Source organism: Cebus imitator, unplaced genomic scaffold (genome assembly GCF_001604975.1).
Source record: "Cebus imitator isolate Cc_AM_T3 unplaced genomic scaffold, Cebus_imitator-1.0 Scaffold71, whole genome shotgun sequence".
Taxonomy (NCBI): Eukaryota; Metazoa; Chordata; class Mammalia; order Primates; family Cebidae; genus Cebus; species Cebus imitator.
Genome location: NW_016107386.1, coordinates 6,808,809 through 6,823,358, shown reverse-complemented (window position 1 = coordinate 6,823,358; position 14,550 = coordinate 6,808,809). Strand labels below are relative to the sequence as shown.

At 35.5% G+C, this 14,550-nt stretch overlaps 1 non-coding gene across 1 annotated transcript; it reads left to right on the top strand.

Moving 5' to 3' along the window:
* Positions 1-3,804: 3,804 nt before the first annotated feature.
* LOC119471736 lies at positions 3,805-3,911 on the top strand. Its single transcript, XR_005200806.1, has one exon. It is a non-coding gene; the product is annotated as a U6 spliceosomal RNA (small nuclear RNA).
* The last annotated feature ends 10,639 nt before the right edge of the window (positions 3,912-14,550 follow it).

Genomic DNA, 14,550 nt, shown 5'->3' with positions numbered 1-14,550 from the left:
AGAAGGGTCAAAAACAAAGTCAGTGTTTGTGGCTTTTAGTGATAGCATAAATAGAGATAACATAAATAGAGACACCTAGGAATGAAGTTCTGATGCAGAGAGAGGAGTACTCTTGAGGGTGAGAAGGGCAGTAAGGACTTCCATTCGGAAAAGTTGAGGCTGTCATGTTTACTTGGTATCCACCATTTCAATTACAAAGGGAACAAAAAGAATAACCCCTCACAGCAATCAGGACTATGGGAGGAAAAGCATTAATGGCAAAGCATGAGATTATACGAAAGATGTAGCTGAGATAAAAAGGAACATAGGGGACTCTCCACAATTTTAGTTCTCATGGTCACAAAACTCATCTTTACCCCAACTTGTTTATTATACTCAGCAAAGAAGCTGACAGTGAAATCAGCTAGCTAAGCCCAGAGGGACTCCCAGGGCTTATGCTACTAAACTTCAGCTCCTTACAAATATTCAAATGATGCCAGGGACAAAGGCTTCCCCTTCTGAAAGGAAACCTAAGAGCCAGCTTTCTCCCTCTGCCTTCCAGATGGCATTACACATGTCGATTAGAAATGTTCAGGAAGTGCTTTCTCTTTGCAACCAAGAGAAACATTTTCCTTCTTTGGAGCTTGCTCCCACTTTCTCTCTTTCCTTAAATGGAATCTGATGTGTTTTTTCTCAAATTATCCATGACTGATCCTTTGCACTGTTTGTGCTCTTGGTAGATACTCTGCAGTAGGCAGTTAAGGATGGGGCTGAGTGACGTATATTTCTCCACTCGTTTCCTTAGCAATGCCTCAGCAAGCCTCCAGCTCCCCTACAAACCTCCTTCTGAGTCAGCTTCTTTCGGCTATAGTCCAGGCTCTGCCAGATCATCACTGTTTAAACAGTAATAACTTTTTTCCTTCATGGTACTTTACAGTGTATGACAATCTTTTAAGTCTTTATTTCATTTTATTTTTACAGCATGAACTCACAGAAAAGATACTATCAATATCAGCATTTTATAGGTAAATAAATTGAAGCTCACAAAAGTTTAGTAACTTGCCTGAGTTTCATGGCAATAAGTCAATAATCAGAAACAGGGGCTCATGGAGTTTATTCCTCTGGCAGTAGTGGCCACTAAGTCACAAGGAGACTTTCCTATGCAGTCTGAAGACTTCAGTTAGGGGTTATTCCGTCCAATGATGAAATAGGGGGCAGACCTTCCCTGTAAATTAGGATATGCTTAAGATTTATTGACATGAAGTTCAGTTCATGAACAATGACAATAAAAAGATTCTTAATTCAGCCACTACCTTATCCCAGGGAGGATTAGTGATTAAAATACAATAGCTTTCATAGTGCTTATCAAATAATAGTTGTACTATGGATTCCTCACAGGTGTGCCCTATGATTGATGAATGTATAAAATTAATTTTGTCTTAACTGTTAATACATACAACTGTTCCATGGTGTTCACTATAAAATACTATTATGGCAAAGTTTGTTGACTATAGCATTGAGTTGAGTAGATTATCAAAATGCTGTAGAGTTGGTATAACTTATTTTGAATAATTGGTATAGATTAATATCAACCTGGCATCTAAAAAAGAGTGCACATCTCCTGCACATGGCCGTATGTGTGTATAACAGGGGCTGCACAGGACAATCAGGGCTTTCCTCAAGGAGCCCTACTGTGCTGATGGGTGAAAAATTTTTATCGTGTACAAATATAGATGCGTCTATAGAATCTTCAAGACACCTGTGTATGTGATTAGTATTTGCATTGTGATTATATTTTTGTGTTCTCTTGAATCTCTTATTATCTTGAGGGGAACGCTAGATTTCTAGTGTATGAATGTGAACTACACACTGAAAAACCTAAGATCTCTTGTTTTAATTTTTATTTCTGGCAAAACAAAAATTAATATTTAATTTCAAAAAGTTTTTTAAAGGCCACTGAAAAAGATTTAAAAGGGCATAGAGTTAGACTGTCCATCTAAATGTAGATTCTATCTGTAAGAAGATATTTCACCTACTCCACTTGACCCATTGACACAAGGCAGTCTGACTTTTCTATCTCACACTACTCACTCTATTTCTAAAAATATTGTTCTAGAGTCTTATGCAGGATTAGTATGAATGGGCTTCAGTTCACAGAGTCCCTCTTTCTTTTGTGGGCAAAGCCCACGTAGGACAGAGCCTCTACATGGATCAGTCCATCAGGTACCTCCTGAAGCTCCACATTCTGAGTATTTTCCTTTTTATTGATTAACATTCTGCATTATTATAGCTTTCAGAAGAGACAATTAGGCAAAAATGATTGATAGGATGTCAGGTTTTGAAGTCAGATTGCTTAATTTAAATACCAGCTGTGCTACTTCCTGTTTCTGCAACTTTAGATGAGTTACTTAACATTTTGAGGTGTCAGCATCCTAATCTATAAACAAGGGGAAAAATAGTATAATACCCACGACTTCTAACTGTGATAACGATTCTCTGAAATAACATATATAATGTTCTTATGGCACAGTGTTTTTCACATAGTTATACATTTAACTGTAACTTCTATTGATGCTCTATACACTGGTCTTATCAGACATGGTCTTATGGAGTAATGTGAAATAGATCAGTGAGCCCTTTCACATGAGAGCCTTTTCCTATATTGGAAAACTGCTCTCATTGACATCCATGTCTTCTCTTAAGTTAACTAATCACAAGAAATATTTTAAAGACAAATGTATTAGTCTGTTTTCAACTGCTGATAAAGACATACCCGAGACTGGGAAGAAAGAGGTTTAATTGGACTTACAGTTCCACATGGCTGGGGAGGCCTCAGAAAGGCACTTCTTATATGGCAACATCAAGAGAAAAATGAGGAGGAGGCAAAAGCGTAAACCTCTGATAAACCAATCAGATTTCATGAGACTTATTCACTATCATGAGAATAGCATGGGAAAGACAGATCCCCATGATACAATTATGTCTTCCTGGGCCCCTTCCAAACCGTGTGGGAATTCTGGGAGATACAATTCAAGCTGAGATTTGGGTGGGGGCACAGCCAAACCATATCAACAAGACAATCCACTCTTTTCCCCACAAAATTAATTAAAAGGTAACTGACCACCACTGATATTTCAGATGGTAAGATTTGGGCTCTAAATAAGCCTGTAAGAGATTTAAAGAGGTGGCATAGCATAGCAGTGGAGCGAGAACTCAACTAGGATTCCTGAGAAATGGATTTTACTTGTTCTGTGCTCTTTGGTAAATCATTTGACTACTTCAATATCTTCAATTGCAGAAAGAAGGAAATGAGACAATTGTCACAACACTATTGTGACAGTTAAGGAGATATGCAAAAATACTATGAGAAGGACAGTGTTCAGCACACACAGGCATTCAATTAGTACTGGTTGATTTTATTTCTAGGGAGCAGACATTCTGACACCCAGTTAGTATTTTCAGTTGAGATAGTTGGCTGTAGCCTTTCAGATGATGGTTATGATGGCTTCTTCAACTAGTCCCTCTGTTTCCAGTCCATCCCTGAAGATCACATGTTCAGAAGGTAAGAGAATAATATTAAGAGAATAATAATTATGTGTCAAAATCTATAGGAAATGGTCAAAACAACATTTGGAAAAAAGTTTTTAGCTTTACTTGTCTTTATTCTTAATAAAATAAAAGAATATTCACTATGTTCCCACATCATATAAGATGAGAAAATGAGTTTTTGAAAAACTATAGAATAGGAAACTATAAACATGGTAAAATAAACAAGCTGATCATGTAACAAAGAAGACGAAAACAAGTGATTAATATAACCAAAGAACGCTCACTTCGGCAGCACATATGCTAAAACTGGAATGATACAGAGAAGACTAGCATGGCCCCTGTGCAAGGATAACATGCAAATTCGTGAAGCTTTCCATATTTTTAGCATTCCCTTTTGAAATCTGGCACTAGACAAGGATGCCCTCTCTCACCACTCCTATTCAATATAGTACTGGAAGTTCTAGCCAAAGCAATCAAGCAAGAAAAAGAAATAAAGGGTATTCAAATGGGAAAGGAGGAAGTCAAATTGTCACTATTTGCAGACGACATGATTGTGTATCTAGAAGACCCCATCGTCTCAGCCCAAAATCTCCTGTAACTGAGAAGCAACTTCAGCAAAGTCTCAGGATACAAAATCAATGCGCAAAAATCAAAACCATTCCTATACACCAATAACAGACTTAAAGAGAGCCAAATCAAGGACGAACTGCCATTCACAATTGCTACAAAGAGAATAAAATACCTAGGAATACAACTAACAAAGAATGTAAAGGACTTCTTCAAGGAGAACTACAAGCCACTGCCCAACGAAATAAGAGAAGACACAAACAGATGGAGAAACATTCCATGTTCATGGTTAGGAAGAATCAATATCGTGAAAATGGCCATACTGCCCAAAGTAATTTACAGATTCAACGCTATCCCCATCAAGCTACCAATGACCTTCTTAACAGAACTGGGGAAAAAAAACACCTTAAACTTCATATGGAACCAAAAGAGAGCCTGCATAGCCAAGTCAATTCTAAGCAAAAAGAACAAAGCTGGGGGCATCACGTTACCTGGCTTCAAACTATACTACCTACAGTAATCAAAACAGCATGGTACTGGTACCAAAACAGAGATACAGATGAATGGAACAGAACAGAGGCCTCGGAGGAAATACAACATATCTACAACCATCCGATCTTTGACAAACCTGAAAAAAACAAGCAATGGGGAAAGAATTCCCTGTTTAACAAATGGTGTTAGGAAAACTGGCTAGCCATGTGCAGAAAGCAGAAACTGGACCAATTCCTGACGCCCTACACTAAAATTAACTCCAGATGGATGAAAGACTTAAACATAAGACCTAACACCATAAAAACCCTAGAAGAAAATCTAGGCAAAACGATTCAGGGCATAGGCGTAGGCAAGGACTTCATGATCAAAACACCAAAAGCATTGGCAACAAAAGTCAAGTCAAAATAGACAAATGGGACCTAATCAAACCCCACAGCTTCTGCACAGCAAAAGAAACAGTCATTAAAGTGAATTGGCAACCAACAGAATGGGAAAAAATTTTTGCAGTCTACCCATCTGACAAAGGGCTGATTGCCAGAATTTACAAAGAACTAAAACAGATTTACAAGAAAAAAACAAACAACCTCATTCAAAAGTGGGCAAAGGATATGAACAGACACATTACAAAAGAAGACATACATGAGGCCAACAAACATATGAAAAAATGCTCATCATCACTGGTCTTTAGAGAAATGCAAATCAAAACTACATTGAGATACCATCTCACGCCAGTTAGAATGGTGATCATTAAAAAATCTGGAGACAACAGATGCTGGAGAGGGTGTGGAGAAATAGGAACACTTTTACACTATTGATGGGAATGTAAATCAGTTCAACCATTGTGGAAGACAATGTGGTGATTCCCTAAGGACATAGAAATAGAAATTCCATTTGACCCAGCAATCCCATTACTGGGTATATATCCAAAGGCTTATAAATCGTTCTACTATAAGGACACATGCACACGAATGTTCATTGCAGCACTGTTTACAATAGCAAAGACATGGAACCAACCCAAATGCCCATCGATGATAGACTGGACAGGGAAAATGTGGTATATATACACCATGGAATATTATGCAGTCATCAAAAATGATGAGTTTGTGTCCTTTGTAGGGACATGGATGAACCTGGAAACCATCATTCTCAGCAAACTGACAGAAGAACAGAAAATCAAACACCGCATGTTCTCACTCATTGGGGGGTGTTGAACAATGAGAACATATGGACACAGGGAGGGGAGCACTACACACTAGGGTCTGTTGGGGGGAAATGGGGGAAGGACGGGGGTTGGGAACATGGGGAGAGACAGCATGGGGAGAAATGCCAGATATAGGTGAACGGGAGGAAGGCAGCAAATCACACTGCCACGTGTGTACCTATGCAACAATCTTGCATGTTCTTCACATGTACCCCAAAATCTAAAATGCAATAAAAATAAAAAAATAAAAATAAATAAAAATAAAAAATATATATAACCAAAGATTACTACTAGAAAAAAGCTAAGAAATACCCAACAAACAGCGAAATATAATTTATAAAACTAATAAAAATATAAATAAGACAGAAAATAGAGCACACATCAGGAAACAACAGATGCTGGAGAGGATGTGGAGAAATAGGAAGGTTTTTACACTGTTGGTGGGAGTCCAAAATAGTTCAACCATTGTGGAAGACAGTGTGACAATTCCTCAAGGATCTAGAAGTAGGAATACCATTTGACCCAGCAATCCCATTACTGGATATATACGCAAAGGATTATAAATTATTCTATTATAAAGACACATGCACACATATGTTTATTGCAGCACTGTTTACAATAGCAAAAAGACTTGGAACCAACCCAAATGCCCATCAATGATAGACTGGATAAAAAAATGTGCTACATATACACCATGGAATACTATGCAGCCATAAAAAATGATGAGTTCATGTCCTTTGCAGGTACATGGATGAATCTGGAAACCATAATTCTCAGCAAACTGACACAAGGACAGAAAACCAAACACCATGTGTTATCACTCACAAGTGGGTGTTGAACAATGAGAACACATGGACACAGAGAAGGGAAGATCAAACACCGGGGCCTCTTGGACTGGGGCCAGGGGAGGGATAGCAGGGGGTAGGGGGATTGGGGAGGGATAACATTAAGAGAAATACCTAATGTATATGATGGGGGGATGGATGCAGCAAACCACCGTGGCATGTGTATACCTATGTAACAATCCTGCACGTTCTGCACATGTACCCCAGAACTTAAAGTATAATAAAAAAATAATAATAATAATTAAAAGGCAAAAAAGAAAAAAAAGGTATCAAGAAACATTTGGCATAATTAAATGCTAATATATTTTAAATTCTGTGTGAAATAAATTATTCTCTCAAAGCACAGGAATTAACTCTTACTGGGTACTGAGTTTATCACAGTGCTGAGTTTTTTATGCACATCCTTTTTTTGCTGGTACGATAAGCCAATTTTATAACTATATCCTCCGTTTACAGCAGAAACTGAAGCCTACAGAGATGAAGGTATATGGCCAAGGTCACCCAACTACTAAGAGAACCATCTGGAATTTAAATTCAGATCTACAAGATCTATGCTATTTTAATTTTTCCAAATTTTAACACTAAAAATATAAAACAACAAAATGGTCATAAAAGGAAGAGGAAATTTGAATATACAGTTCTAAAAAGTGTTCATACACCATTATTAAAATAAGACTCAGACATGCTTGTTAGATCAAAATTTCTTTCAACTTTCAAATAGCAAATAGTAACCTAACTACTCATTTCATCTCCCAAAAGAGAAAAAAATAGCAAATTTCCTACTATAAAAGAAAAAATGTGGTCTTAATCCTAATTGCAATTAAAGTATGAATGCACATGCAACTACAGTAGGATTTCCTCTTATAGACACAAGTTTTTAATATAAATAAAATATGTAATAACGAAATCAAATGAAAGTTATTCTATGCTACAAGAATACAGGCATACTGTAAGAATACAAAATATTTTATTTCTTTCTAAAAGGAAAACATATTCCATTTAATCTTTTTATTTCAAAAGCTTATTCATGACAAAAATCTCATCAACAAAAGCAATAAGTCACTTGAAATAATCTGGGACCCATTTCTAATATTTTGAACATTTAAAAATAGTAAGGCAACATGACAGCATGAGGGGCTTCACAGACCTGAAACATCAGAAGCTAAGAACTGTAGGGAAGAGAAATAGACTTCACTGAAATAATTCAGCTGTTCACTAAGCAAATAGGAATAAAAAGTCATAAGGGAGGAAGATTAGAATTTATAGTTGCTACAATATATTATCTAAAACATTTAGTTTCCAACCCAACCTGTAAAACCATTCAAAGAAACAGGAAAATAAAACATATACTGGAGGAAGAAAGAGGGCAGAAGAAACTGTCTGTGATAACAACCAGATATCAGATTTTACAAAGTATTCAAAGTAGCCATTAAAAATACATCCCAAGAACTAAAGACAATTATAATTATAGAAAGAAAGAAGGATATAATGACAACAGTTTATCAAATATAAAAATATCAGTATTGATAAGGTCATAGAAATTTGTTTAAAAGAAACAAATGGAAATTCTGGAGCTGAAGATACAACAAAAGAAATAAAAAATTCACTAGAGGAGCTCAATAGTAGATTCGAACGGGCAGAAGAAAGACAGCCTACATGAAGATAAACCTATAGAGACGATAAAATCCAAAGAAGAGAGAGGAAAAAAGAATAAAGAAAGAACACAACCTCAGAGAAATGTAGGCATTATTAAGTACACAAACATACATGTAAAATGAGTAGGATAAATGTAAGGAGACCTACAGATACAGCATTGTCAAAATACTGAAAGTCACAGACAAGGAGAAAATCTTGAGAGCATTAAGAAAAAAATGACTCATAACTTAAAAGGCAACCCAAATACAATTTGCAGATGACTTCTCACCAGAAACAAAGGGCACTAGAAGACAGTACAATAACATATTGAAAGTTCTCAATAAAGGCTGCTGACCAACCAAGAATCTTATATTCATGAAAACTATATTTCAAAATTTTAAGTACAATGAAGAAATTTCCAAATAATCAAAAACAGAGAACAATTGCTGCTTGCAGTCATTTAACAAGCAATAATTAAAGAAGTTCCTCAGGCTGAAAGCAAGCAACCCCAGACAGTAATTCAAATCCACACAAAAAGAGATCATCAATAAAGGTAATTATACAACTATAATAGATAGTATAAATTCGTATTTCTTTTTCTTTCTTCTCTTAACTGATTTAAAAAGCAGTTGATTGTGTTGTCTATTATTTCTTTCAGCAGTGTTTTATAGTTTTCCTTGTAGGGCTCTTTCATATCCTTGGTTAGGTATATTCCTAAGTATTTTATTTATTTGTTTGTTTGTTTGGCAGCTATACTGAAAGAGGCTGAGTTTTTTATTTGATTCTCAGCTTGGTCGCTGTTGGCATATAGCAGAGGTACTTATTTGTGTACACTGATTTTGTATCCTGGGACTTTGCTGAATTCACTTACCAGTTCCAGGAGCTTTTTGGATGAGTCTTTAGGGTTTTCTAGGTATATGATCATATCATCAGCGAACAGTGACAGTTTGACTTCCTCTTTACCAATTTGGATGCCCTTTATTTCTTTCTCTTTTCTGATTGTTCCGGCTAGGACTTCCAGTACTATGTTGAATAGAAGTGGTAATAGTGGGCATCCTTGTCTTGTTTCAGTTCTCAGAGGAAATGCTTTCCACTTTTCCCCATTCAGTATAATGTTGGCTGTTAGTTTGTCATAGACAGCTTTTATTATCTTAAGGTATGTCCCTTCTATGTTGATTTTGCTGAGATTGTTACACATAAAGCAATGCTGGATTTTGTCAAATGCTTTTTTTGCATCTGTTGAGAGGATCATGTGATTTTTTTTGTTTTTAATTATGTTTATGTGTTGTACTACATTTATTGAGCTATGTATGTTAAACTATCCCTGCATCCCTGGTATGCAACCCACTCGATCATGATGTATTTATCTTTTTAATATGCTTTGGATTCAGCTCACTAGTATTTTGTTTAGGATTTTTGCATCTATGTTCACCAAGGACATTGGTCTGTAGTTTTCTTTTTTTATTGTGTCCTTCCCTGGTTTTTGGTATTAAGGTGATGCTAGCTTAATTGAATAATTTAGGGAGGATTCCTTCTTTCTCTATCTTTTGGAATAGTGTCAATAGGATTGGTACCAATTCTTTGAATGCCTGATAGAATTCAGCAGTGAATCTTTCTAGTCTTGGACCTTTTTTTGTTGGCAATTTTTAAATTACCATTTCAGTCTTGCTGCTTGTTATTGGTCTGTTCAGAGATTCTATATCTTCCTGGTTTAATCTAGAGGGTTATATACTGTCAGGAATGTATCTATCACCTCTAGGTTTTCTAGTTTATGCACATAAAGATGTTCATACTAGCCTTGAATAATAATCTTCTGTATTTCTGTAGTATCAGTTGTAATATCTCCCATTTCATTTCTAATTGAGCTTATTTAGATCTCTCTTCTTTTATTGATTAACCACTTTATTTATCTTTTCAAAGAACCAGCTTTTTGTTTAATTTATCCTTGTATTTTTGTGTGTGAGTCAATTTCATTTAGTTCTACTCTAATCTTTGTTATTTCTTTCTGCTGGGTTTGGTTTGGATTGTCCTTGTTTCTCCAGTTCCATGAGGTGTGACCTTAATTTGTCTATTTTTGTTCTTTCAGACTTTTGATGTAGGCATTTAATGCTATGTACTTTCCTCTTGTATGGGTAGAATCACTATTGTGAAAATGGCCATACAGCCAAAAGTAATCTTCAAATTTAATGCAATTTTCATCAAAATACCATCATCCTTCTTCATAGAACTAGAAAAAAATCCTAAAATTCATATGGAACCAAAAAAGGACCCACATAGTCAAAGCAAGATTAAGTAAAAACAACAAATCTGGAGACATCGCATTACTCATTTTCAAACCATACTATAAGGCCATAGTCACCAAAGTAGCATGGTACTGGTATGAAAATAGGCACATAGACCAATGGAACAGAATCGAGAACCCAGAAATAAAGCCAAATACTTACAACCAACTTATCTCTGACACAGCAAATGAAAACATAAAGTGTGGAAAGGACACCCTATTTAACACATGGTGCTGGGATAATTGGCAAGCCACATGTAGAACAATAAAACTGGATCCTCATCTCTCACCTTTTACAAAATCAACTCAAGATGAATCAAAGACTTAAACCTAAGACCTGAAACCACCAAGATTTTAGAAGATAACATCAAAAAAAATTCTTTTAGACATTGGCTTAGGCTAAGACTTCATGACCAACACCCCAAAAGGAAATGAAACAAAAACAAAGGTAAATAGATGGGACTTAATTAAACTAAAAAGTTTCTTCACAGCAAAATAAATAGCAGAGTTAATGGAGTATCCATAGAGTGGGAGAAAATCTTCACAATCTATACATCTGACAAATGACTAATATCCAGAATCTACAAAGGACTCAAATCAGCAAGAAAGAAACAAACAATCTCATGAAAAACTGGGCTAAGAAACATGAATAGCAATTCTTAAAAGAAGATATACAAATGGCCAACAAGCATATGTAAAAATGCTCATCAGGAAATTGCAAATGAAAACCACAATGCAATACTCCTCAATCCTGCAAGAAAGGCCATAATAAAAATAATAACTTAGCATGGATGTGGTGAAAGGGGAACACTTTTACACTGGTGGTGGGACTGTAAACTAGTATAACCACTATGGAATACAATATGGAGATTCTTTAAAAACTAAAAGTAGACCTACCATTTAAACCAGCTTTTTCACTGAGTTACCTACTCAGAGGGAAAGAAATCATTATACAAAAAGTATACCTGCACATGCATGTTTATAGCAGCGCAACTGCAAAAATATGGACTCAGCCCAAATGTTTATCAATCAACAAATGGACAAATAAAATTTGCTATATGTATTTAGCATGGACTACTACTCAGCCATAAAAAGGAATGAAATAATGGTGTGTGCAGCAACCGAGATGTAATTGGAAACTATTATTCTAAATGAAGTAACTCAGGAATGGAAAACCAAACATCATATGTTCTCATTCATAAGTGGGAGCTATGCTATGAGGATGCAAAGGCCTAAGAATAACACATTGGACTTTGGGGGCTCAGAAGAAAGGATGGGGTGTGGCAAGGGATAAAAGACTGCACATTGGGCACAGTGTACTCTGCTTGGGTGATGGGTGCACCAAAATCTCAGAAATCATCACTGAATAACTTATTCATGTAACCAAATGCCACCTTTTCCCCAAAAACTTACTGAAATAAAAAAATTAAAAATTTGAGAAAGCAATTTAAACAATATGGGTAGCATGTATTGTTTGGCCTATAACTTACAGAAATGTGATACATTTGCCAATAAACACCACAAAGGAAGTAGATGGAATCAAAGCTGTATTGAGTTAAGGGAATAACTGCACATGTTAACTTGAATCCACAAGAACAGTTGAAGAGAAGCAGAAATGATAAATAAGAAGGCTAATATAATAAAAGCTATAAATTGGGGGTGTCCAATCTTTTGCTTCCCCGGGCCACACTGGAATAAGATTGTCCTAGGCCACACATACAAAACGCTAATGCTAATGATAACTGATGAGCTTTAAAAAATTGCAAAAAGGATGTGGAGAAAAAGGACTTTTACACTGTTGGTGGGAGTGTAAATTAATTCAACCATTATATAAGACAGTGTGGTGATTCCTCAAGGACCTAGAAATAGAAATTCCATTTGACCCAGCAATCCCATTACTGGGTATATACCCAAAGGATTATAAATTTTGTTATAAAGACACATGCACACATGTTTGTTTCAGCACTGTTTACAATAGCAAAGACCTGGAACCAACCCAAATGTCCATCAATGATAGGCTGGACAAGGAAAATGTGGCACATATACACCATGGAATACTATGCAGCCATAAAAATCGACAAGTTCGTGTCCTTTGTAGAGACATGGATAAATCTGGAAACCATCATTCTCAGCAAACTGACACAAGAACAGAAAACCAAACACCACATGTTTTCACTCATAGGCAGGTGATGAACAATGAGAACACGTGAGCACAGGGAAGGGAATAACAATCACTGGGCTAGGTTGGGGGGTGGAAGGAAGGAGAGGGAAGGGGAGGGACAGTGGGGTGCAAGGAGGATGGGGAGGGATAACAGTGGGAGAAATGCCTGATGGAGGCAGCAAAGGGGGTGGCAGGGGGAAATGGAGACAGCAAAGCACCATGGCACATATGCAGGATATGCACATGTACCCCAAAGCCAAAAGCACAATAAAAAAAATTGCAAAAAAAACACACAATGTTTTAAGAAAGTATATAAATTTGTGTTGGGCATCATTCAAAGCCATCCTGGGCCACATGTGTCTTGCGAGCTGCAGGTTGGACAAGCTTGCTATGAATATATACCTGTCTCTTTTCTCCTATCAGCTTTTAAAAAATACATAAAGTTATATAAATTAATAATTATAAAAATATAATGTTGGGTTTGTTACATTTATAGATGTAGTATCTATAACAATACTACCACAAGAAAAAGGAAAGGAAAATAGAACATATAGAAGTAATGTTTCTATATCTCACTTGAAGTAAACTGATTATAAATCTGAAGCTGTTTCTGATAAGATGTATATGATAAGTTCTAAAGAAACCACTGAGAAAATTATGAGTGAAGAGTCATTAAAGCTATTTAAATGGTATATTAGAAAATATTCACTTAATGTAAAAGAAATCTGTGAAGAAAATATGGAGGAACAAAAACAACATGAGTCATATAGAGGACAAAATTTAAAATGGCAGACATAATCCAAGTACATTAATGATAGTATTAAATGTGTATGCATTAAACAGTTCAACCAAATCACAAGGAAGATTTTATCAGACTAGGTTTTAAAATCAATACCTATAATATATTGTCTACAGAAGACACATTTTAGATTTAATGATAAAAATAGATTGAAAGTAAAAGGTTGAAAAAAATATATATCATGCAAACAGACATCACAAGAAAGTTAAAGTGACTATACTGATATCAGACTAAATAAACTTGAAAAAAAGTAATTGGAAGTAATGAGAGATGTTTTATTAAGATAAAACAATCAACCCATCAGGAAGAATTGTAACTCTTTACATTTACAATTATAAAAGAATTCAACTAACAACAGCACTCAAATACATGAAGCAAATGATGTCAAGAATGAAGAGAGAAATACACAATTCAACCATAATAGTTGTAGACTTTAATATCCCATTTTTAAAAATCACTATAACAACTAGGCTGAAGACCAACAAAGAAATAGACTTGAAATACACTACAAACTGACTAGACCTGATAATTATTCCTAGGACACCCAACAAATGAAGAGTATACATTCTTTTTGAGTGCACATGCAACTTTCTCCAGGATAGATTATATGTCAGGACAAAAAATAGACCTCAATACATTTAAAAAATATAAATAATACAGAATATATTCTCTGACTATAATTGGGAAAAAATGTGGATATTAATAGCACACTCCTAAATCAGTAATGGGCCAATGAAAAAACTAAAAGGGAAATCATAAAATACTTTAAGATGAATGACAATTAGGATACACTATACCAAAGCTTTCAAGATTCAGTTAAAGTAATTTTAAAGGGAAATACAGCTGTTAATTCTTACATTAAGGCAAAAGAATGATCTCAGATCAATAACCCGAACTTATGACACTGGAAAAAGAAGAGCAAACTAAATCTATAGCCAGCAGAAGTAAGGAAATAATAATCATTAGAGTCAAAATTAATGAAATTGAGACTGTGTAAACAATAGAGAAAATCAATGAAATCTATGCATTTCTTTTTTTTTT